The 23,432-nt window shown below is 41.1% G+C and overlaps 1 long non-coding RNA gene across 1 annotated transcript; it reads left to right on the top strand.

Annotated features, from left to right (window-relative positions):
- The first annotated feature begins 12,161 nt into the window (after positions 1-12,161).
- LOC149090832 (uncharacterized) lies at positions 12,162-17,026 on the top strand. Its single transcript, XR_016197279.1, has 2 exons — positions 12,162-12,288; positions 14,139-17,026. It is a non-coding gene; the product is annotated as an uncharacterized LOC149090832 (long non-coding RNA).
- Positions 17,027-23,432: the final 6,406 nt, after the last annotated feature.

The following is a 23,432-nucleotide window of genomic DNA, read 5'->3' as shown; positions in this document are numbered from 1 at the left end:
TGTTAAAGACAGTAACAATGACAATTGGCTGTTTGCAGAAAAACACTATAACTATTTGATTTTATTTGAAATTAGCATGAAAACAGTAGTTTCAGCTAATGTAAATGCAAATATGAATCAATTGGTGAAATGGCATAGTCGGTTCGGACATCTAAATTTTGATAGTCCAAATAAAATGATCAAACAGAGCATGGTTAATGGACTTCCAGCTAGTGTTTATAATACAAAAAAATTACTAGCTTTAGTTCATACAGACGGTGGAGCGCGTTATTTTGCAACATTTATTGACGATAAATATCTGGTTGTACATGCTGAAAATAAAAGTGATGTATTTGAGAAATTCAAAGACTTTAAAAAATTAGCTGAAAATCAAACTGGAGCCATAAGAAGCGACATTTGAAAAATTCGTATCAAGCCATGGTACAAAAAGACCACCAGTGCACTAGTGGAGATGGGGCGAAGTATGATGGTGCATGCTGGAGTTGGTGAATCTTTTTGGAGCGCGGCGATAATGACGGCTGCGTATCTCCGCAATAGGGCTGAAACTGCAGCTTTGAACGGCAAAACTCCATATGACAATTGGTATGGGAAAAAACCGAGCGTATTTTATCTTCAGGTTCAGGTCATCCACGAAAAGAGTACAATGTTCTGAATGTACTAGACGCTCGAAATGTTGTTGTTCCCACATGTGTTAGTGAGGCATTTCGGTCTGAACAATCTGAAAACTGGAAATCGGCGATGCAGAAGGAGTATGACAGCCTGAAATATATTGTGACATGGAGTTAGGTCGATCTTCCTGCAGGCGACAAAATTATTGGTTGTAAATGGGTTTTTACCACCAAGCGTGTTGAGCATTGCAATGTCCAGCGTTTTAGAGCTAGATTAGTCGCGAAAGGGTGTGGACAGCAATACAGAGTTAACTACACGGAAACGTTCTCTCCAGTTGCACGTTACTTCTGAGTCAGATTAGTGATTGCGTTAGCTGTCGAGCGCGAGATGCACCTGCATCAGATGGATGTCTCTGCAGCATACCTGAACAGCGAGCTATTCGATGACGTGTATATGCGACAACCAGAGGGTTTTATCGACGCTGATTATCCCAAGCTTGAAACAGAGCGGTCGGGAGTGGAACCAAAAGCTGGAGAGCACTCTTTTGGAGATTGGTTTTGTCCCCTGTGCTAGTGAACCATGCATTTATACAAACAAAATCAAAGGGTATTTAAATATTATTGTTGTATATGTTAACGATTTTATATTATTGTATATGTTGACGATTTTATACTTGCATGTACTAGAAAAGATGTGACCCACATTACGCAGCTCATATCAAACAAATTTGATGTGGTAATCTCCACATAGGCCATAAGCAGTACATTGAAGACCTGCTGAAGGATTACGGCATGCAAGCCTGCAAGCCAAGCCCGACTCCGTTGGAAATTGGTTTCCAGACGAAATGAGATGATGCTGACTTCGGCCAGGTGGATAAAACACGCTATCAATCGCTCATTGGTTCGTTATTGTACAATATTTGGCGTTGACTACACGGTCCGATATAATACACTCTGTGGCTAAGCTAGCGCAGAGAAATGCAGATCCGCATAAGGAGCACGAGGTTGCAGCCAAGCGGATATTGAGATATCTAAAAGATACCTCAAAGGAAGTCCTTTACGGATTGGTCATTCTACCTTGCTGGAGCAGCAGTTTCTTGGGAATCAAAGAAACAGAATTTGGTTGCCCTCAGTAGTAAAGAGGCCGAGTACGTGGCACTTTCCACGGCAGCCAAGGCGGCGGTATACGTTAGAATATTGATTAACGAAATGGAACTCGGGCCGATAGTAAAGATGCTGCGCATATTCAAATAAAATTCCATTTTGTAAGGGAAATGTACAAAAATAATGTAATAGATATAAGGTACATTCCCACAGATGAAATGATATCAGATGTATTAACGAAGAATTTATGTAAAGTCAAAAATGAGAAATTTACTGGAATGTTAGGATTAAAATGATACATTTTCGTTAAATAGACATCGCGTTGACAAGCAGTGTTAAAAATATGTATGCAAACACCGCTGAAAATCGATCTCATTTGCTAACACTATTCTCATGTTAGGTTCTGTAAATTGTAACGGACATTCTTTCGTTTATGCTTTAAGTTAATTTTTCAACTGCCTGCGCTGCAGCGTATATTCTTATGAATTTGTGTACCTTGAACCCATTGAAATTGGGAAATCAGGTTATAATGGTTTTGTGTAAAAGTATGTAACGGACAGAAGAAATCATCGCAGACCGCATAAAGTATATATATTCTTCATCAGGACGACGAGCTGGGTCAATATAGCCCTGTCCCTCTGCCCGTCCGTCCGTATGCATACTCGTGTATACCATACGCAGTACTAGTTTGCTTTATTTTTCCGATAAATCATCCGATAAATTTTGTATCGAGAATAATCGAATGTACACACATTTTAACCATATGAAAGTTTCATTGAGATTGTACATATAGAAATTAAATTATTCAACAAATAAATTCTCATAATATTGCCCACACTGCACCGCAGCCCAAGCACAGTCGCTGCTTACTGCGCAGTTAGCAGAGCGCGGGCGCGTGAGGGTGGATGCATATATATGTATGTGTGCGTGCATAAAAGAAGTGCAGAATGATAAGAATATCAGCTTGGAGGGCTCAGGGTATCTCCTAGTCGAGCAGTCTCGACTAGAGTCTTCTTACTTGTTAGGCTTGTGCTACGAAAATATGGGAACATAAAATCATTTCTCTTCCTGCGCTCGACCGAGATGGTCGATTGTTAAACGAAAGATCCCTCTATGCTAAATGTTTCCCTTGCTCTCTCTCTCTCTCGATGCTCTCTGCTCTCTCAAATGTGTATATGTGTGTATGCATGTGAGCACAAGCAGCTGCTCTGAGCTGCCAGCTCACGAAAATGGAAATTTCTTCGCAGCAAGAACCCATGCCTTCCCTTCTGTGTGAAGAGTATACCGAACTTATCAAACCGTTTGCCAAGCTCGTACAAATATGTATATGTGTTTTCGATATTATTTGTGGAAAGGGTATGAAAGCGTTGGTGCTCATAGTGAAAATGCTTTCGCGACGAGCCTGCACGCACACACTCTCCCTTGCTACATGTACTATGAGCATTTGTGTGCCTGTGTGCGAAGCTCTTGCTGCCAGTAGCAATTTTAAATCCCAGCATTTGCATTTGGTTGATCTTGTGAAGTGCTCACAAACATACATATGTATGTATGTATGTATGTATATACATTTGATTGTGTGTGTATGAATGGGATCTGAATCGAACAATTGTGGGATATCACTTGTAGAAGCATTTGTATGCCTATGTGCTCTTACATGTCGTGTGTGTATGTGCCTGTGTGTATGCATGGGACGTAAACATTGGCTGCCTACCTCAACTAAGAATTGACTGAATGATTTCGGGTTCGAATTGAAGAGGCGCGCTTATACATTTTTATGTAAGTAGCTGATTAACTAAAGTGACAAATGCACTTGCCAATACTGTTTATAAGTTTTTTTTACTTGCATGCTTCTGTGTATGCTTAAGCGCTCCCACACTAGAGTACTAGTGATTGGGGACGCTGTGTTAGGTTCTTGTGAATATATAACAACTTTGTGTTCAATTAAATAATATATTTTATATAATTTGGAACAATACGTCTAAACTCTCTCTAGTCCGAATATAAACTGAACTAAATCTGTTCTACTCGTTAGGTTCTCCCCTTGAATGTCTGACTGGACTCTCCAGCCTCCTTAGATTGTCGAAAGTTTTAACTCTTCCCCATCTAAATATCTGTGTCTTTTCAGTTTACCACTTACAATTTTTCCTTAATAAAATTAAAACAAACTGATCAATAATAAATTTTAGGTTCTGGCAGCAAGGATGGGTGGGGGAAAACCATTCCGTATCTAAAGATAATTTTGCTGTAGCGTGCATGCAGTACAGAACAATTTTCTCTTTAATGCGAGCGATGTATGGCTTCTTTTCGAAAATAGTCCTAAATGTTTCGAAATGCAGCTTTATCAAATTGTAAAAATGGTCGGAAGGGGCCTTCAATTTAAGATATCTACTTATATAATTAAAAGTTTTATTGAGTATCAAATACTCAGAGGAACACTGCATTTCGTCTGATAATTTTAGAAGATTTGTACAAACTTCGCAATCAGTGTTTTGCATCAGTTTGTACAGTTGTTGTTTGGTCAGTGGTACAAATGTATGGTAATTTTCGTTGATAGCTTTCGGTCACACCTATTGTAGATTCTTAAGCGTTTGCTTACATTACAAAAGCGCGCTAATTAGCATTCTAAGAATTGCGATTGATTTCTGGATTTTCTAGCTGTTATTGTAGTTTTGTCAGATTACGCTCTGTTATTACCTTATTGTATTTTAGCTACCAGATTGTCAAGCAAAGAGATAGCCTGGGTGCTTAAGACGTCGCAAGTTATGTTACAGCGGCGGAGGTTCAAAACCCCTGTTGTTTGTTGTTGTTTTTTTTTTTATACCCTGAACCCATTGAAAATGGGAAATCAGGGTATAATGGTTTTGTTAAAATGTATGTAACAGGCAGAAGGAGGCGTGGCAGACCCCACAAAGTATATATATTCTTGATCAGGGCGACGAGCTGAGTCGATTTAGCCCTGTCCGTCTGTCTGTCCGTCCGTCCGTCCGTATGTTTGAACGCGTCGATTTCAGAAGATATAAGAGCTAGAGACTTCAACTTTTTTTAAAATGTCCGTATATATCACGCGCATATCGAGTTTATCACTAAAAAACGATAGCTCATTCCGATACTTTTTTATCGATAAAAACCTTATCGAAAGTCAGTTAAATAATTATATCTCCTACATCATCATAGCTAGAGTGTCCAAATATATATTAAGACGTATTTTATACAATTTCGGTTTTTGTTAAAATTTACCCCCCGCCCCTATATCCACCCATCACCCTCATCTTTGTAAAAGTCGTATATCAAATACTAGAGACTTGAGCTTCGGTGTACACATACATTTTAACATTATGATTACGTTCTGAAAGTTTCATTACGATCGTACGTCTAGAAATTAAATTATTCCACAAATAAGTTCTCATAATATCGCCAGCACTGCAGCGCAACCCAAGTGCAATCGCCTGTATGTGCGTGTTAGTGCGTGTGTTTGTTTGTATGCGTATGTGTGTGCGTGTGTATTCGCGAATTATTATTGAAATATCAGTTGCTCGAAGGGTTCAGGGGATCTCGTAGTCGAGCAGTCTCGACTAGAGCTTTCTTACTTGTTTTCATACATATTTCGTTTTTTATAAAATAGATATTTATTTTTGATGAATAATTAAACATTTCTTTATTTAATATGAACTATAACAGCCAAGTGCTGGTACGCTCAACTTGTCCGTTCGTTTGCTTACTCAATACTAACATAAGTGTTGGGCCAAATTCACTTATCTTATTGTTAACTTGAATTGTATACCTATATTTTTACATTTGGGTTCACCCTAATTACTCTATCTCTCTTGCGTGGTGAACTCTTATTACTTGCATTAATTCGCCTAGCTCTAAGCAAGCTGCGCTTGCTCATACGTTTGTACTTTTAGTGTATATCAAGAACTCTACGAATAAACGTTGCACCTACGATGCGCTGAATTTCATATACGGCTCATTTGTTTAGTTAGAACAGCATCCCCATACTCTGAACTCATGCTAGACAGAAAAACGCTTCTGATCTTACATTTTGGCGCCCAACGTGGGGCCTTGCTGTTCAAGTTCCGTGCAACGCATTTAGAGTTATAATTTGGCTTATGTACAGACATATTCTGCATACATACTTCTGTGCATAAGTGGGATATATCAGCATACAAGCTATTAGTTGTGCATGCACTCGCTTGCCTTGCTGTTCGCACCGGTCATTCGCTTTGGTTGACTTCGCTGTCGCTCTGTGACCCCCGTCGTCGCATCACCGAGTCATCTTCTTCGTTTCGTCAATCTCTCGCAGCAAAGCAGCTTCTGCTTTGCAATCTTCGTCACTTCGCTACCCCTACGATCCCCCCGCGATCGCAGCAGCAAGTTATTGGCAGTGCGCTTACCATCATATTCGTCAAACGTTTGGATAAATCATATTCGTCGAATTCGAAATACATAAGTGCGGTTAATCACAAACGCACTTACATACACATATACATATACAATTCACCGCTGGAATTACTCTTCTCACTTGATATTATTGAGTGAAACTCATCGCCGAATTTCTGCAAGCTCAGTTGAGTGGAACTTGTCTCTTGCATTATTCGTCGCTCTTATATTCATCACGCAACATTAGCTCAGTTGAGTGAAATTAGTCACTTGCATTTTTCTTCGCGCTAATAAATATTTTGTGCAATTTGGGTTTAACTCTGGTAGTGAATTTGATCATCGTTATTTAAATAAACCCATAAAGTTGTTGTTGATCGAATAATGTCTCTGGAGAGCCTTAAAACACAGCGCGCGAATACTCGCCGCAATATTAGCCGCATCCGCAATGTTGTCGATCCCAAATTAAGAGAAGGGAAATCTGCACCAGTTCAAGCTGAATTAAAGTGTCGCTTGGAAATTTTGGAAGCTTACTTTAAGCAAGCAATGGTATTGCAGACTCAATTGAAAAGGAATGTTCGACCAATACAGGACGCACCGGATTGGAGGAACTGTATGTAGAAATAAAGGTTTGCATTACAGAGCAACTCACGGAGGATATACACGAATCAACATTCGCTGCGGTATCTGGGCCCACATTCTTATCGTCGGCCAAGCTGCCCAGACTTGCGTTACCTACATTTGATGGCAATTATGCGGACTACAAGAATTTTAGTGCGCTATTCAACCAAATGGTGGATCAACAGAACAGCTTATCAAACATCGAGAAGTTTAATCAACTAATCAGCTGCTTAAAGGGACCAGCATTAGAAACGGTAAAGGCATTTCAGATCACACCTGAAAACTACCGAAAGGCACTTGATCGCTTGAATCAACGCTACGACAATCCAACATTAGTGTTCTTGGACAATATCTCGTCATTATTTATGTTCAAGAGTGTATCAAAGTCAAACAGCCACGAAATTCGAAGTTTGATTGACAACTCTACAGCATTGTACAACTCGCTAAAATCATTAGGCAACGAGGCACAAATCGCACAGGCAATGTTAATAGCCATTGTTATGGATAAGATGGACATGGAAACTAAGCGCAAATGGAACGAGTCATTGGATTATTCCAAGTTGCCTACGTGGGATTTATGTGTACAGGTAGTTGAGAGGCATTGCCAATATTTGGAATCATGCGGTAAGTCCGAATCGAGCCAGGCCCGTACAGCGACTGCTAGCAAACCACGAAGCCAGACAACCACGCGACATGGTTTGTCTTTTAATTGTTCAACTCACTCATGTCCTCTTTGTCTTAGCTCAGAGCATCGAGTCTCACGTTGCAGTCGACTTCAAGAGATGTCGGTTGCAGAGCGCTATGAAGCAGCGAAACGACATGGTCTGTGCCTAAACTGTCTTGGCAAGGGCCACCAGGCATCCAAGTGTCCTTCTACTCAACGATGTCGATGTTGCTCGAGACTTCATCACAGCTTACTACATCGAGAGGCAGCTGTGAGTAGATCGACAACTATGTTGCCCAGCGGCTCGAATTCAAATGATGTGGTGACACATACACACACCAATCGAACAGACCAAGTCATTCTAGCAACGGCCATCGTTGAGGTCATGGATGCATCTGGAAACTACAGGATCGGTCGTGCTCTATTGGATTCTTGCTCACAGGTGAACTTCATCTCAGAACAGTTCGCACAAGCACTACGCTTGCCAAAGGTCAAACGGCACATGCGAATCTGTAGCGTTGGTGAGTCACACACATACATCAAGTTTGGCACTTCGGCCACAATCAAATCACGCTTGGAGGATTTCAAGATGCCCATTGATTTCTGCGTAACGTCACACATTGCCTATCAGCCAGAATTGGACATCGACACTTCATCATGGAACATACCGAAGAACACACCTTTAGCTGATGAGAAGTTTCACAAAACTCGTCATATCGATTTACTTATTGGCACCGAAACATTTTTTGAAATTCTTGCAGTGGGACAAATCAAATTGGGTCCCAACCTTCCTATGCTTCAGAAAACGTTACTTGGATGGATTGTGTCTGGACGCTATAAGGGAGGACAGCAACAGACGCACTGCTACTCGCTCTCACAGGAGGAGTCAATAAACAACAATTTGGAACGACTCTGGCGTATCGAAGACTTGAGTAAACCAATCGACAAGTTCATACCTGAGCAACTGCAGTGCGAACAAATGTTTACTCGCTCTGTACGCCAACAAGCAGATGGTAGAATTATTGTTCGGCTACCATTCAAGGATGACCCACGACATCTAGGATCTTCATACGAGTCTGCTAAGCTGAGATTCGAGTCACTGGAACGGCGCTTAAATCGCAATCCCGAGTTAAGGGCAACATACATAGCATTTCTGCGCGAATATGAAGATTTAAATCATATGAGTTTGGTACACTCACCAAGGCTTGACGAGCCACATAATTACATACCACATCACTGCGTCTTCAAGCCAAATAGCACTTCAACGAAGCTCAGAGTTGTCTTCGATGCCTCAAATCGAACTTCATCGCAACAATCACTCAATAATTTGCTAATGGTTGGACCGACTATTCAGACTGATCTATATACGCTTCTGCTACGCTTTCGAACGTACAAATATGCACTGACTGCAGATGTTGTGAAAATGTTCAGGCAAGTATTGGTGGACTATCGTGACCGCAAGTTCCAATACATTCTTTGGAGAGATTCAACAGACAAACCACTACGGACATATTCACTAAACACAGTCACATATGGTACGGCCTCAGCACCATATCTCGCCATACGCAGTATGAAATATTTGGCTGATCTACATATGCAAACTCACAAATTGGGATCACAAGCTATAAATTCATCATTCTACGTGGATGACTTTCTTTGTGGGCATGACACAGCAGAAGGCCTGCAACAACTCAAGGCAGAGGTCATCGAAGTACTTGGCAAGGGCAAATTTGAATTAGCAAAATGGCATTCGAATCATCCGGACTTTGTCGACGACAGCACGATCAAAGATTTGAACCTAGAAGATGGCTCAGTTACTAGCACATTGGGCTTAGCATGGAGCCAACGTCTGGATGTGTTGCTATTTGCCTTTCGACCCAAATGCTCCGTTGATGCAATCACCAAGAGGACAATTTTATCTGTGGCATCTTCACTTTTTGATCCATTGGGATTGGTAGCGCCAATCATTGTGACAGCAAAGATCATTCTACAGGAACTGTGGATAGTTAAATTACAATGGGATGAGTCTGTGCCGCAAAACCTTTATTTAGCTTAGAAATCGTTTGCTGCATCACTTACTTCACTAGAGTCGCTGAAAATACCTCGATTCTGTATGCAGCCGAACACCAAGGAGTTGCAGTTGCATGGATTCTGTGACGCTTCCATACGTGCATATGGATGCTGCTTTTACGCACGCACAGTTGCAGCGGACGGCGAGGTTCAAGTTCACCTGATCACGTCAAAGTGCAGAGTAGCACCAACTCGTAAGTTATCGCTACCAAAACTGGAACTCGCTGCTTCTCACCTACTGGCCCAACTCTACGTGAAAATCAAGGGGATTTTCACATCGAAACAAACCTATCTGTGGAGCGACTCGTCGATAGTTCTTCATTGGATACAGCAACATTCGTCGACACTATCAACCTTTGTTGGAAACCGCGTTTCTGACATACAAGAAGCTACACCGGACTGTCATTGGAGACATGTCCCAACTAAATTGAATCCCGCCGATCTGGTCTCGAGGGGGTGTACACCCATCGAATTGAACGAATCAATCTGGTTTATGGGGCCGGCGTATCTAAAGCAGAGCTCAAACACTTGGCCAAGAGACAAACATCATGAACCAGATCCTGCGATTGTAGCACTTGAGATGCGCAAGTCAGCTTTCAAGGCTACGACGGATATCAACCATCTACTCGACACACTCAGAAACATAAGTTCGCATCGTCGTTGTTTGCGAATTGTTGCTTGGATGCTGCGCTTTATACACGCGCTTCGGAAACCCGTTGAGCTGTCTACGCCCTCGCTATCACCTCAAGAGCTACAGCGTGCATTTAATTGCATTATTTGGAATCTGCAGCAGCAACACTTCGCAGATGAAATTCACGCTTTGAACAAAAATAGGCAAATATCAAGTCATATAAAATTTCTAAATCCATTTTTACAGATTACAGACGGATATCAACTATTAAAGGTTGGCGGCCGTCTCGAATTGGCAAATGCTCCGGAGGTTCAGAAACATCCAATCATACTTCCCAGCAAAGATGATTTTGTTCGTCACTACGTGCAGTTTCTTCATGTGCAACACTATCATGCTGGCTCAAAGGCACTTGTCGCGCTAATTCGTCTGCAATTCTGGATCGTAAATGCTCGAGACCTGGCTCGCTCTATTGTCAGAAGGTGCGTGCACTGTGTGCGCTACAAGCCAAGGTTGCAACAGCAACTCATGGGAAATCTGCCTGTAGAGCGATTGACGCCATCGAGACCTTTCGCTCACTGTGGAGTTGACTTTTGTGGACCAGTCAACGTCTATCTCCGCATTCAGGGCAAGGCTCCTCGCAAGGCCTACATTGCCATATTTGTATGCTTCGCCACCAAGGCTGTGCATATCGAAGTGGTATCTGACCTTTCAACGGATGCTTTCTTAGCCGCGTTGAGGCGCATGATTGCACGACGAGGATTGCCTGTGGATATATTTTGCGACAATGCCACGAATTTCACTGGAGCAAGCAATCAATTAAAGGAACTGCGAACCTTCTTCTTCAAGCAAGAAAATCAACAGTCAATTATTAGTTTTTGCACAAATGAATTCATAAACTTTCGTTTCATCCCACCCAGAGCACCACACTTTGGCGGCCTCTGGGAAGCCGCAGTTAAAAGCGCCAAGGGGCTTATGACGCGCAGCCTTATGAACGCCCGCTGCACGTTTGAGGAATTGGCCACAATCACAGCAGAAGTAGAAGCCATCCTCAACTCACGCCCACTCACACCACTATCATCAGATCCAAGCGACTTGGGTGCTCTGACACCTGGTCACTTTCTAGTTGGAGACTCCCTGCGAGCATTGCCTGAACACAATATAGAAGATGAACAGTTGAAATCTTTGGATCGCTGGCGTTTGATAACTGGTATCAAACAATATTTTTGGCGACGCTGGTTGACAGACTACTTCAATGAGCTGAACGTGCGCCACAAGTGGACCAAACCATCACCCAGTATCTCTATCGGGGACATGGTTCTCATACATGAAGACAACGTACCTTCTCAGAAGTGGATAATGGGTCGCATTACAGCTACAATTCCTGGACGAGATCAACGAGTACGAGTGGTAGATGTCCGCACTACCAAGGGCACAATCCGGAGACCAGTTCACAAAATAGCGATTCTTCCTGTCTCTTGAAAGACTTCGTCATTCAATGGGGCCGGGATGTTGGGCCAAATTCACTTATCTTATTGTTAACTTGAATTTTATACCTATATTTTTACATTTGGGTTCACCCTAATTACTCTATCTCTCTTGCGTGGTGAACTCTTATTACTTGCATTAATTCGCCTAGCTCTAAGCAAGCTGCGCTTGCTCATACGTTTGTACTTTTAGTGTATATCAAGAACTCTACGAATAAACGTTGCACCTACGATGCGCTGAATTTCATATACGGCTCATTAGTTTAGTTAGAACAGCATCCCCATACTCTGAACTCATGCTAGTCAGAAAAACGCTTCTGATCTTACAATAACTTTATCGACTTACCCGATAATTGATCTCGATGCGGCTCTTCATACGCCGATAATAATGAAAGCTACAAATTATGCTAAAAAATGACAAATATGCTAAAAAATGATAAATGTGCAAAAAAATGACAAATGGTTTCTCAACATCCCGCCCCCCCCTGAAACTCCATTTCAGAATGTGGTAGAGCTGCTATCTTCGTGATGGGTCGTATAATCTCTCCAGAAACGACCTTGAGTTTAACTGCCCGTACTAATCCATCCTCTCCTGGGTACACTTCGATTACGCGTCCTAAGTTCCATGTTGCTGAAGCGTATGCGAATCCTTGATGAGTACAATGTCTCCAAGGGATATGTTAGGCATCTTGGTAGACCATTTTGGTCGTTGCTGCAATGCTGTTAAGTGTTCCTGCTGCCAACGTTTCCAAAATCCTTGAAGCATTGCCTGAGTATGTTGCCAATATCCCAAGCGATTGGTTGGCACCTCTGCGTAGCTCCCATCTGAAACTGCAGTGTACGTCCGTCCGATCAAGAATCCAATTTCTGTGTCCGAAGTTGCGCATAATGGACGGGAGTTCACGACTGCTTCTATTTGTGTAAGCAGAGTGCGCATCTGTTCAAATGTAATCACTGTGTTTCCGATCACTCGTCGCAAGTGTAGCTTCACGGAACGTACAGCAGACTCCCATTTTCCACCCCAATGTGGAGTATATGGTGGGATGAAATTCCACTTGATGCTTTGCTCCGCCAATTTCCGCGCTACCACTTCATTATGCTCGCGTGAAGTATGTAGTTGTGACATCTCATTTAATGTGCGCTTAGCACCGACGAAGTTACGTCCATTGTCGCTGTACATTTCGGCAGGCTTCCCACGGCGGGCCATAAAATGTCTGAGGGCTGCCAGAAAGGTGTCTGTGCTTAGGTCAGTTGCCAATTCTAGATGATGTGCTGATGTCACCATGCATACAAAGAGACAAATGTAGCCCTTCTCTTTACGCGGGTTGCGTCCCTTGTGTACCTCTAGCAAGATAGGTCCAGCATAATCGACTCCAGTGTGTTCGAATGTAAAGGCCTGCCGCACGCGAGTGGCAGGTAAGTTAGCCATAAGCTGCTGTGTAGCATGATGACGCTGCTTGAAACAGTTTAGACATCCATGCGTGATTCGTCGGATGAGGTTTCTGGATCCAAGTATCCAGTACTTCTGACGAATTATAGCAAACATTGCCGAAACTCCAGGATGAAGGTTGAACTGATGCTCATGCTTCAGTAACAGCTCAACTAGTCGATGATGGTTAGTACAATTGGGTGTTTGGCATCTCTAGATAGGTAAGAGTTTTCTAAGCGTCCTCCAACTCGAATAAGGCCATCCTGGTCAACAAATGGAGCTAACTTGCTCAACTTGGCACGGTGCTGCAGCGGTTGCTTCTTCAACAAGCTCTGCCGATCAACATCAAATGCGTTTTGTGCTTGCCCTAGACAAAACTTTCGTGCTGCGTCAATTTCATGGAATGTCAAGGCTGCTGAATGAAGTGAGTTTCTTGATCGGACGCGATGTACAAAGCGCCGGACGTATGCGATGATTCGAATCAGTCGCAGCCATGATGATACTCTAGTAAGTAAAGCATCAAAGGGGGACGATGCCATGTCCTCCGTTACCGTTGGCCTTGAATTCCGCTTCTGCTGCTGGCGGCACGATGGAACAGCAGAATTTTGATCGTCGAAGCATCTCCAAACACTCCTGGGAATCATGTAGCCAGGACGGTCCCTTCCACCATAAGTCAAATTTAAGAAGGTCACCGGCGAGCATTCCTCGGGATGCACAATCTGCAGGATTTTCCTTGGTACTCACATGCCTCCAAGCGTCCCGTGGGATTGTCTCGAGTATTTCTGCCGTACGATTGGCTACGAACATCTTCAATTTACAGGGTTGATTTGACAGCCAGGACAATACGATTGTAGAATCGCACCATGCATATACCTTCACTTCCTTCTTGCCCAAACTAGCTTGAATTGCCTTAACAAGTCTAGTCAGGAGTAGAGCTCCACACAGTTCGAGGCGTGGCAGCGTTGCTAGTTTTAAAGGTGCGACGTGAGTCTTAGCAGCAACAAGATAAACTCCTATAGAGCCGTCACTATACTCAACTCTGCTGTAGACGACCGCAGAGTAAGCCTTAAGCGAAGCGTCTGAGAATGCATGTAACTCGATGTGATCCATGTGACTGTCTATGAAGCGAGGTATCTTTAGTTGTTGTAAGCGACGAAACGTCCTTGCGATACATCTGCCAAGAGTGCGCCTGTTTCATCGGAAGTTCAGAGTCCCAATCCAAATCAAGCAACCAAAGTTCTTGCAGTAGAATCTTGAATTGGACTACCACTGGTGCCAAAATGCCCAGAGGATCAAAAATGTGTGCTACATCCGATAGCACTTGTCGCTTTGTACAGCTTGCAGTTTCCGATAATACAATGTTGTATGCAAGGTTGTCTTCTCCAGGATCCCAATGTAGTCCTAATACCTTTGATGTTGCTGTTGACATGTTGACTCTATCACCTTGCGCGGTGCATAGTCGTGTGCTATTCGAGATCCATTTTCCCAATTCCAATTGCGCACCTTCACAATACCACGTGACATGAGTGCAACCAGCTCAGTTTGAATGTCAATAAGTTCTTCCTCTGTCATGGCTCCTGTTAATACATCGTCCACATAGAAATCCTCAAGTAATATCTTAGCTGCTCTAGGAAACTCATGCTCGTGGTCCTTGGCAAGTTGTTCTAACACCCGGACTGCGAGGAATGGCGCAGACGCAGTCCCGTATGTAACTGTGCAGAGTTTGAAGTGTTTCAATGGTGCTGATGGATGTTCTCTCCATAATATTCGTTGAAAGTCCTGATGTTTAGGTGCAACCAAAATTTGTCTAAACATCTTCACAATACCAGCCGAAAATACAAACTTGTGCATTCGAAACCTCATGCATACGTTAAACAGATTGCGTTGTATCCATGGACCAATATGAAGCGCATCGTTTAGAGACCGACCATCTTGGTCTTGAAATGAGCCATCAAATACCACACGCAGCTTTGCACCTAGCACCGGATGGTGCGGCATGTAGAAAACCTTCTTCGAAGTGGCGTCTTCTTCCGCATCTACCTCCTTCATGTGATCCAGTTGTATGTACTCCCTCATAAATTGCAAATACTTCGATCGTAAAGCTGCATCCCTCATTAAACGACGCTCAACTGCCAAGAAGCGAGACTTGGCTCCATGATAGGTGTCTGCAAACTCTCGGTTTCCTTGCGTGAATGGTAGCTCGACGATGTATCTCCCTTCGGCATTACGGGAGTGTGTTTGGACGAAATGAGTCTCCACTAACTCATCTTCTTTATTGGCAGATGTGCACGAAGGATGTTCTTCCAGTTCCCAAAACCGTTGCAACAATGTGTTGATGTCCATGGTAGCTAGGAGTGACGTAGTTGTAGTTGTACACGCTCCTGCCACTGATGTGATGATCCATCCAAATATTGAATCAATAGGAATTGTGTTCCCCTGGAGATTACACAACTTATCTCCAGTAAGAACCGTCCAAGTGTGATCGTTGCCAAGTAAAATGTCGATTGGAGCGTTGGTATTAAATGCGGCGTCTGCCAGGGTGTGGCCGCTAAACATAGAGAGGTCTGCTGCATTTATAGTTTCTCTCATCAGTGTCGAAGTAATATTTCCAAGCACGTGTGCCTTGACCACAAGAGATGCATCTGACACTCGCGACTTGATGTGTAGTGAACAGAGCCCTCTTGTTGTTTCTGCCTTGATTGATGATATTCCAGATATAGAGATGCGAGAGTGTGAACGGGCCAGACCCAATGTCTGGATACACCGTTCCGAAACGTAGGACAACTCCGAGCCGCAGTCCAATAATATGCGGCAAACAACGTCTTGTCCTCGAGAATTGCGCACATACACCTGTGCCGTTGGCAGTGTACTTCTCATATTTGCACCCTTGCCACCCTTTGAAGTATTAACGGCGTTCGTCAGTGCTACTACTGTGCTAGTACCTGATGCCTCATTTGAATCATCCTGCTGATGTTGCTGTGGGTCACCTTTGTCCTTAGTGTTACGTTGGTCGAAGTGCAAGAGTGAGTGATGTCTGCGCTTGCAATGCTTACAAGATGACTTCGATGTGCAAGCGCTCACTCCATGGCCAAGTCTCAAACAATTAAAGCACATGTGTTTGGACTTTGCAAAGGCATATCGCTGCTGAATAGATAAATCCAAAAATTGTGTACATGCCATCAATGCGTGTTCCTTGTTGCACCTTGCACAGCGCTCTGAAGTGGCGAGTAGCGCATGTGCGTTCCTGGTACCTCTGTCCTGTCTAGGCTTGCTGCTTGTCGTAGTTGCAGATTGACTGAGCTCCAGTCGATCACAACGTGCATCCAGGAACTTGAGCAACTGCGTTATCGGAGGATTTCCTATATCTTGACTCTTTTCATACCATTCACGACGTGTGGTGTCATCAACCTTTGCCATGAGCAAGTAAATCAGCCAACAATCCCGATCCGTTTGTCCAGAGGCGTCTAATGCCCGAATTACGGTACCAGCTTCGTTTGTTAGCGATCGAAGCGATGCTGGGTTTTGATCCGCAACCTTGGGCAGTCCAGTAAATGTATCCAACAACACGTTTACCAAATAGCGAGGCTTCTCGTACCGATCAACTAATGAATTCCAAGCTATTTCATAGTTGGCATCGGCTAAGGACAGATGCTGAATAAGTTTCGCAGCTTCTCCTTTTAAACAAGATTTTAAGTGATGATACTTCTGGATATTCGTCAACGTTGTCTTGCTGTGAACGGCACTGTCGAATAGACCCTTAAATGCGTGCCATTCCTTATATTCTCCATCAAATGGTGTGATATGAATCCGTGGCAGTTCCCAATCCTTCACAGATGGTCCTGCGCCTTGCTGTGAGCCTGACGGTGACTCGTTATCCACCTGCTGTGGTAGCAGTCGTTGCATTAAGGCCTCCATAGTCTCCATTTGCATCTGCTGCATTTGTTGCATTTGCATCTGAGACTGTTGCTGTAATTGTTGTATTCGTATATGAGACTGTTGCTGTATTTGTTGTAAAATGCCTTGGATGGGAGAATTATCTACTTCCCCAAGCACATTAGATGTGGTATTGGCTTCTTCCAGTTTGTGGGGTTTGTACTCAGCATGCAATGTCTTAAGAAGAGCACAAGCTCGTTCAAAGCGCTCCTCATATACATTGTTGTCACTTGCTGGATCCACATATCCCTGCACATCTTCATATTTATAAAGTTCGTCACCAAGGTTGACAAACTGCTTCCAAACTTGAACCAGCGTGTCCAATTTTGTATCAATATCATAGAAGGTGCAGCCCTCAGGTGGATGCTCCGCATATCCAGAAATACGGGTAATTGTTGCCTTCAATCTACCTCTGGCTCCCAGTAAAGTACGTAGATTCTCCATTGTAGCGTGCTGCGTTGCCAGCAGTCAATCCAAGTTGTCCAAAATAGCCAGGTGTTAAATTAATGTGATGAAATTGCTGCGTCTCTAGCAGCCGAACAAACCATTAAGACAAATCACCGCAATTTTCCAATAGTGCGTACTGCGTATTACCACTAACCAGAGAACACATAGACTAGACAACTAGTGGAAAGCTTTTTGCACGCTTTTTCTGGGACTTTAGCGCCCCAGACTGCTTTGAATTCGCTCGGCGAATTGCTTTTAGGCTCGAGCAACGAAAATATACGAAAGCACAATCATTTCGCTTCACGCGCTCGACCGAGATGGTCAAATGTTGAACAAAAGATCCCTCTATGCTCAATGTTTTCCTTGCTCTCTCTTTCTCGATGCTCTCTGCTCTCTCAAATGTGTATATGTGTGTATGCATGTGAGCACAAGCAGCAGCTCACGAAAATTGTTCAACATTTGACCATCTCGGTCGAGCGCGTGAAGCGAAATGATTGTGCTTTCGTATATTTTCGTTGCTCGAGCCTAAAAGCAATTCGCCGAGCGAATTCAAAGCAGTCTGGGGCGCTAAAGTCCCAGAAAAAGCGTGCAAAAAGCTTTCCACTAGTTGTCTAGTCTATGTGTTCTCTGGTTAGTGGTATTACGTATGATGCCAAATATCGATACGTAATTCCAAGAATTTGCAATTGCTGCGTCTCCAGCAGCAAAAACACTACAAGACAAACACGTCACTTTTCCAATAGTGCGCGCTGTTTCCAACAACTCCAAGTGAGCATTCAGTAGCAATGCCCAACGGATCCGGCTCGAAGGACCAAACTTATGATGAATAATTAAACATTTCTTTATTTAATATGAACTATAACAGCCAAGTGCTGGTACACTCAACTTGTCCGTTCGTTTGCTTACTCAATACTAACATAAGTTTATCGACTTAACCGATAATTGATCTCGATGCGGCTCTTTATTCGCCGATAATAATGAAAGCTACAAATTATGCTAAAAAATGACAAATATGCTAAAAAGTGATAAATGTGCAAAAAAAATGACAAATGGTTTCTCAACAATTTTATTCTTTTTTCTAATTGAACAATTTTATAAGTTTAAATTTGTTTCTTCTTAAATAGCCCTCATATATGTGTGTACGCATATATGCATGTATATGTATCTACATAAGTCTGCACGCATATGTACGAGCTCATTTGTATGTGTGTATGTATGTACTTATAAATGCATACTCTAGCGTTGAAATGAGACTGATTTGTTTTTGCTTTGTTTTTGAATTTATCATCCGCTACTCTGGCTTTCTTTTCTATAATGCGTCATAACAAGAATCTCATTTTTGGATTTCATTATACCCTGAACCCATTGAAAATGGGAAATCAGTGTATAATGGTTTTGTTGAAATGTATGTAACAGGCAGAAGGAGGCGTGGCAGACCCCACAAAGTATATATGTATATTCTTGATCTGGGCGACGAGCTGAGTCGATTTAGCCCTGTCCGCTTGTCTGTCCGTCCGTCCGTATGTTTGAACGCGTCGATTTTAGAAGATATAAGAGCTAGACTCTTCAACTTTTTTTTTTAAATGTCCGTATATATCACGCGCATATCGAGTTTATCACTAAAAAACGATAATTCATTCCGATATTTTTTTATCGATAAAAAACCTTATCGAAGATCACTTAATTATATCTCCTACATCTTTCAAGCTAGAGTCTCCAAATTTAAAACGTATATTATACAATTTCGGTTTTTGTTAAAATTTACTCCCCACCCCTAAATCCACCCCCTCACCCTCATCTTGTCGGATATCAAATACTAGAGACTTGTTCTTCGGTATACACATACATTTTAACAGTATGATTACGTTCTGAAAGTTTCATTACGATCGTACGTCTAGAAATTAAATTATTCAACAAATAAGTTCTCATAATATTGCCACACTGCAGCGCAACCAAAGCGCAATCGCCTGTATATGCGTGTATTTGTTTGTATGCGTGTGCGTGTGTGTGTGCGAATTATTATTGAAATATCAGTTGCTTGTAGGGTTCAGGGGATCTCGTAGTCGAGCAGTCTCGACTAGAGCTTTCTTACTTGTTTTAATTACAATTATTGATAGTAGGTGGTAGCGCTGTCGGCAAAGGCGCCGGATAAATTTGTTATTTTGACAAACATGGCTTGGGTGCGAGTTCAAATCCCACGGAAAAATCTTTTTTGTAAATTGCAAATTTTGTTATTTTAGCTTCTTTTATATTTATTAAATATTTAAATTTTATTTTTAAATTTTTTAAAAATCTTTCCTTCCGTGTTATCAATGCTTATTAAGCCTATTTGTATATACATGTACATAGCTCAAGTATATAAATGCCGCAATTTGATACTACAAATGACGATTTCCAGGCCCCTAGTGGCCGTAGACATCTCATTTTTGGCCAGTTCTTAGAAAGAGCTAACGGTAACATATATGCGAATGAATGAATGCTTACACTCAAAAAATGTGAAAATTACAGGGTATTTTTCGATATGCCACGCCCCCAAAAAAGGCGTGACAATTATTTTTGGGGCATCGATAGAGGAGGTTCCCAGTAACTCAACTATCCAAATTTGAAGCTTCTAGCTCTTAAACTGTAGGAGATATAGTTTTGCGGTTTGCCACGCCCTCTTTGGGCGGACATATATCCACTATAGCTTGTTGGACTTGGGAGGTCAACTCGCGTATATATACCAAATTTCAAGTCTCTAGCATCAATAGTGCCTAGAATATAGCCAAATTAAAAAAATCACTATATCTTCAGGTCCAATTTGCCACGCCCCTAGTGGGCGTAGACATAAAATACAGTGTTATCTGATTTGCCACGCCCCCAATGGGCGTAGATATATCCACCATAGCTTTTTGGTCTTGGAGGGTCAACGTGGATCTACATACCAAATTTCATGATATCTGGTATATCGGAAAATGCATTTTCCGATTTGCCACGCCTCTAGTGGGCGGATCGGGAAAATTTTAACACTTTAGGAGTTATACACGAGTATGTGTTCCAAATTTCAAGTCTCTAGCTTCAATAGCGGCGAAATGAACTGCGTTCATACGGACGGACAGCAAGACGGACATTGCACAAAACCAATATACTAATTCACTTCGTGAATGAGTATAAAAAAAAAAAAAACATTTTAATACTTCGACAAAACGACTAAATACCCGAAATATGGCAAAATTCCCCATAGCGCACTGCAGCGCAGCCTAAGCGCAGTCGCTGCTTACTACGCAGATAGAAGAGCGCGGCGGGCTACTGCGTGAGTGTCGATTATATCAGCTTGGAGGGTTCAGGGTATCTCCTAGTCGAGCAGTGTCGACTAGAGCCTTCTTACTGGTTCTTTTATAATCTCTCGCTTTCTTTCTCTGCGTTCTTTATCTCGCTATCTTTAACTCTTCTCCTTCTCCTTTTCATTTTTTTTTTTTTATTTTGCGTTCACACCTTCTTACGATAAAGTGCAACATTTTTATACCCTGAACCCATTGAAAATGGGAAATCAGGGTATAATGGTTTTGTTAAAAGTATGTAACAGGCAGAAGGAGGCGTGGCAGACCCCACAAAGTATATATATTCTTGATCAGGACGACAAGCTGAGTCGATTTGGCCCTGTCCGTCTGTCTGTCCGTCCGTCCGTCCGTCCGTCCGTCCGTGCGTCCGTCCGTCCGTCCGTATGTATGAACGCGTCGATTTAAGAAGATATAAGAGCTAGAGACTTCAACTTTTTTTTAAAATGTCCGTATATATCACGCGCAGATCGAGTTTATCACTAAAAAACGATAACTCATTCCGATATTTTTTTATCGATAAAAAACCTTATCGAAGATCACTTAAATAATTATATCTCCTACATCTTTCAAGCTAGAGTCTCCAAATTTAAAATGCATATAAAGATGTATTTTATACAATTTCGGTTTTTGTTAAAATTTACCCCCCACACCTAAATCCACCCCCTCACCCTCATCTTTGTAAAAGTCGTATATCAAATACTAGAGACTTGAGCTTCGGTATACACATACATTTTAACATTATGATTACGTTCTGAAAGTTTCATTACGATCGTACGTCTAGAAATTAAATTATTCAACAAATAAGTTTTCATTATATTGCCAACACTGCAGCGCAACCCAAGCGCAATCGCCTGTATATGTGAGTGTGTGTATGCGTGTGTTTGTTTGTATGCGTGTGTGTGTGCGTGTATTTGTATGTATGCGTGTGTGTGCGTGTGTGTTTGCTAATTATTTTTGAAATATCAGTTGCTTGTAGGGTTCAGGGGATCTCGTAGTCGAGCAGTCTCGACTAGAGCTTTCTTACTTGTTAATTTCTTAGCCCATGAAAAATCTGTAAGCATTTATCATCAATGCTCTTTCCCTCGCTCTTTCCCTCGCTCTTTCTCACTTTTTAAGTATCCTTTTCACTCAATCTCAATCTTCCTTCATTTCTTTTTCCCCAAGAATCGATTCACTAGTGAATTACGTACCATTTAAGAAATCATATATATAAAAAAGAAAGTTTCTTTTTTTTTGGTTCTTCGTTTGTTTATTATGCTTAATATTTGGTTTGACTCTTGTTACGCATGCGATTATACATATGTATATAATTTACTTTATTGTGGTTTTTAGTTTACAAATAATCATGATTGCTCCTTATATAATTTCTATGCAATTTGTTTAATAAATATGTCCATATATACCCATTAATTTTATGCATACACATACATAATGTATACATATAAACATGCATGAATAATTTACACCACGAGAAAAAAAGTAAACAGTTATCCTCTTATATATTTGTTTATATGTTTCCTATAATAGTTGCTGCTGCGTTAGTTTTTACTATTTCAGTGTATCTTTTTGGTTTTGACTCACTGCTGTATGCGCCTTAGCCGGCTGAAGCTGTATAAAGCTACATAAATATACATATACATATATTGATTTATTTATGTGTGTATATATATGTTTGAATATATTTTGGTTTTCAATTTTTATTAAATTTAATTTTTTTGTTGTGTTGGTGGGCGTGGGCATGGCAACCCCGTCAACCGGATCAAGCCAAAATGCAAACATGTCACTTGAAAATTTCTCTATATTTTAAACACATTGTTATTATTCAATATAAATAGTTAATTACATTCAGTTATCTTCTTTCTATTTTTTATTTTTGTCGAGCGAGTATATTACATCATGCCAATATATGTTTGCTTATCGGATATACATATATATATATATATATATATATATATATATATATATATATATATATATATATATATATATATATATATATATATATATAATTTATTATTTACTTTGGTTTTACATTTTTCATTCTATCAACTTATTTAAAGAGTAGTAGCACAATGTTTGGACGAAAATGGTTGAAATCGAAGCGCCTAGTATCAATAGCTGTGTGGGCGTGTGTGTATTTCTGTGTCTGTGTAGTGGTAAGCTTTATAATTTAACCAAGTCCACAAGAGTTTGAGAGTCGGAAAATAAATATACATAAGTATGTACATATATAGCTAAAGCGGCTCAAGTCAAGGTCAATTTTTAGGCCAAAAATCTGTAAAGCGCTTTACATTGAGTATTAGGATGTATCTTATACACACTTGCTGTATATAGACATTTATTATATGTATACATATGTATGTACATACATACATATATGTATGTGCTAAGGCTGATGGAAAATATGTATGTATGTATATGTTAAATATATGTATAGTTACATAAATATCATATATGTATACATCATATATACGATTAGCCCCGACCCTCCTCCACCCCTTGATTCTTTTTATACAATATGGTGATTTAGCATATATGTATATATACTAAATATATATATATATATATATATATATATATATATATATATATATATATATATATATATATATATATATATATATATATATATATATATATATATATATATATATATATATATTTTTTTTTTTTTTATTTATTTTTTTTTTTTTATATAAATCGCAGTTAAATATCTGCATGTGTTAAAGCTTTAAGCAATGTAT

The sequence above is a fragment of the Drosophila navojoa genome, chromosome X (assembly GCF_054131105.1).
Source record: "Drosophila navojoa isolate 15081-1374.11 chromosome X, UAZ_NAV_1.0, whole genome shotgun sequence".
NCBI lineage: Eukaryota > Metazoa > Arthropoda > Insecta > Diptera > Drosophilidae > Drosophila > Drosophila navojoa.
This window is presented reverse-complemented; position numbering and strand designations above follow the sequence as displayed.